Source organism: Sinocyclocheilus anshuiensis, unplaced genomic scaffold, assembly GCF_001515605.1.
Source record: "Sinocyclocheilus anshuiensis isolate Anshui unplaced genomic scaffold, SAMN03320099.WGS_v1.1 scaffold4916, whole genome shotgun sequence".
Taxonomy (NCBI): domain Eukaryota; kingdom Metazoa; phylum Chordata; class Actinopteri; order Cypriniformes; family Cyprinidae; genus Sinocyclocheilus; species Sinocyclocheilus anshuiensis.
Window position 1 is genome coordinate 16,452 of NW_015538249.1, and position 300 is coordinate 16,751.

Genomic DNA, 300 nt, shown 5'->3' on the forward strand with positions numbered 1-300 from the left:
ATGAATTAGTCTTCTGATGATCTAAACGAGAGTGTATATTATATGTTGGTACATAGGCAATATATTAGTGTCCTGAGAATCTTTAGTAATTTCGATTCAAGTTCCATATGCAAATTACCATGCTTCCACACAAAGAGTCATAAAAACTCCCCAGTATCTCAAAAACTCCCACTTGGATACCGGCCTTTCTCATTGGACAAGCCCATCTTGAGAGGCGGGAGAGGCGGGGGACCTTAAAGGTGACACACCATGTGACCCGCCCAGAGTCGGTGGTTTGGTTGAATTCTGAGAATTCTGAGA